Genomic DNA, 3,315 nt, shown 5'->3' on the forward strand with positions numbered 1-3,315 from the left:
AAGTATAAATTAGGTTTTTTATTTTCAGTGAGATCTGCTGGCAACAGACTCACTGCTACGAGGGTGCGAGGGGAGAGAAGCGAACCTACCTGCTTGCAGCTAGCTTGGGCTTCTAGGCTACTGGACACCATTAGCTCCAGAGGGATCGAACACAGGCCCAGCCTCGGTCGTCCGGTCCCGGAGCCGCGCCGCCGTCCCCCTTGCAGAGCCAGAAGCAAGAAGACGTTCCTGGAAATCGGCGGCAGAAGACTTCGGTCTTCATTAAGGTAGCGCACAGCACTGCAGCTATGCGCCATTGCTCCCCATACACACCACACACTCCGGTCACTGATGGGTGCAGGGCGCTGGGGGGGGGCGCCCTGGGCTGCAATAAGAGTACCTTACTTGGCAAATTACCACATAATATAGTCATTAAGACTATATATGTGTAAAATCCCCTGCCATAACTTCCATAAAAAAGCGGGAGAAGTCCGCCGAAAGAGGGGCGGAGCTATCTCCCTCAGCACACTGGCGCCATTTTCCCTCACAGCTCCGCTGGAAGGACGCTCCCCAGGCTCTCCCCTGCAGTTTCCAGACTCCATAGGGTAAAAAAGAGAGGGGGGGCACTAAATTTAGGCACAATCTGTGTAATATTAGCAGCTATAGGGGAAAAATCACTGTGTGTAGTGTGAATCCCTGCATTATATAGCGCTCTGGTGTGTGCTGGCATACTCTCTCTCTGTCTCCCCAAAGGACTTTGTGGGGTCCTGTCCTCAGTCAGAGCATTCCCTGTGTGTGTGCGGTGTGTCGGTACGGCTGTGTCGACATGTTTGATGAGGAGGCTTATGTGGAGGCGGAGCAGGTGCCGATAAATGTGATGTCACCCCCTGCGGGGTCGACACCTGAATGGATGGACATGTGGAAGGAATTACGTGACAGTGTCAACTCCTTACATAAAAGGTTTGACGACATAACAGATGTGGGACAGCCGGCTTCTCAGCTCGTGCCTGCCCAGGCGTCTCAAAAGCCATCAGGGGCTCTAAAACGCCCGCTACCTCAGATGGCAGACACAGATGTCGACACGGATACTGACTCCAGTGTCGACGATGATGAGACTAGTGTACATTCCAATAGAGCCACCCGTTACATGATTACGGCAATGAAAAATGTGTTGCACATTTCTGATATTACCCCAGGTACCACAAAAAAGGGTATTATGTTTGGGGAGAAAAAACTACCAGTGGTTTTTCCCCCTTCTGATGAATTAAATGAAGTATGTGAAGAAGCATGGGTTTCCCCCGATAAGAAACTGGTAATTTCTAAAAAGTTACTAATGGCGTACCCTTTCCCGCCAGAGGATAGGTCACGTTGGGAGACATCCCCTAGGGTGGATAAAGCGCTCACACGCCTGTCAAAGAAGGTGGCACTACCGTCTCCGGACACGGCCGCCCTAAAGGAACCTGCTGATAGGAAGCAGGAGGCTATCCTGAAGTCTGTATATACACACTCAGGAATTATACTGAGACCGGCTATTGCTTCAGCATGGATGTGCAGTGCTGCAGCTGCGTGGTCAGATTCCCTGTCGGAAAACATTGATACCCTAGACAGGGACACTATATTGCTAACCGTAGAGCATATTAAAGACGCTGTCTTATACATGAGAGATGACAGAGGGATATTTGCCGGCTGGCATCTAAAATAAACGCAATGTCCATTTCTGCCAGGAGAGGACTGTGGACTCGGCAGTGGACAGGAGATGCAGATTCTAAAAGGCACATGGAAGTTTTGCCTTACAAGGGTGAGGAGTTGTTTGGGGATGGTCTCTCGGACCTCGTTTCCACAGCAACAGCTGGGAAGTCAGCATTTTTACCCCATGTTCCCTCACAGCCAAAGAAAGCACCGTATTATCAGGTACAGTCCTTTCGGCCCCAGAAAGGCAAGCGGGTTAGAGGCGCGTCCTTTCTGCCCAGAGGCGGAGGTAGAGGGAAAAAGCTGCAACATACAGCCAGTTCCTAGGAACAAAGGTCCTCCCCCGCTTCCTCTAAGTCCACCGCATGACGCTGGGGCTCCACAGGCGGAGCCAGGTACGGTGGGGGCCCGTCTCAAGAACTTCAGCAACCAGTGGGCTCGTTCACGGGTGGATCCCTGGATTCTGCAGGTAGTATCTCAGGGGTACAAGCTGGAATTCGAGACGTCTCCCCCTCGCCGTTTCCTCAAATCTGCCTTGCCGACAGCTCCCCCGGACAGGGAGGCAGTGCTGGAGGCGATTCACAAGCTGTATTCTCAGCAGGTGATAATCAAGGTACCCCTCCTTCAACAAGGACGGGGTTACTATTCCACAATGTTTGTGGTACCGAAACCGGACGGTTCGGTGAGACCCATTTTAAATTTAAAATCTTTGAACACTTATATAAGAAGGTTCAAGTTCAAGATGGAATCGCTCAGAGCGGTGATTGCAAGCCTGGACGAGGGGGATTACATGGTGTCACTGGACATCAAGGATGCTTACCTGCATGTCCCCATTTACCTTCCTCACCAGGAGTACCTCAGATTTGTGGTACAGGACTGTCATTACCAATTCCAGACGTTGCTGTTTGGTCTGTCCACGGCACCGAGGGTATTTACCAAGGTAATGGCCGAAATGATGATACTCCTTCGGAAAAAGGGAGTTTTAATTATCCCGTACTTGGACGATCTCCTTATAAAGTCGAGGTCCAGGGAACAGTTGTTGATCGGGGTAGCACTAGCTCAGAAAGTGCTACAACAGCACGGCTGGATCCTGAATATTCCAAAGTCGCAGCTGGTTCCTACAACGCGTCTACTGTTCCTGGGGATGGTTCTGGACACAGAACAGAAAAAAGTGTTTCTCCCGGAGGAGAAGGCCAAGGACAGTGGCGTAACTACTGGCCCCGCAGCCCTCGCGGTGGCTTGGGGGCGAGGGGCTGCAGGGGCGCTACTGATTTAGCACAGATTGACATGCGGACGAGCGTCCGCATGTCAATCTGCTCCTACTAACCCTCCCTGCCGCGTTGGAGGGACACGGAGGGCACAGTGCGCGCCTCTCCTGTGTCCCCTCCTGCATCATCTCCGGCGGCCGCGGGTCTAATAGAAGAAGTGCCGGTTCGTGAGCCAATCAGACCTCACGAACGGCACTTCGTTTATTAGACCCGCGGCCGCCGGAGATGATGCAGGAGGGGACACAGGAGAGGCGCGCGCTGTGCCCTCCGTGTCCATCCAACACAAACCAGCGGGGGAGCAGCAGCGGCGGCAGCGGCGGCGGCGGGGGAGGGGGCATATATGGCACTGGGGGGGAATATCTGGCACTGGGGGCATATG

The sequence above is a fragment of the Pseudophryne corroboree genome, chromosome 6 (assembly GCF_028390025.1).
Source record: "Pseudophryne corroboree isolate aPseCor3 chromosome 6, aPseCor3.hap2, whole genome shotgun sequence".
NCBI classification, from domain to species: domain Eukaryota; kingdom Metazoa; phylum Chordata; class Amphibia; order Anura; family Myobatrachidae; genus Pseudophryne; species Pseudophryne corroboree.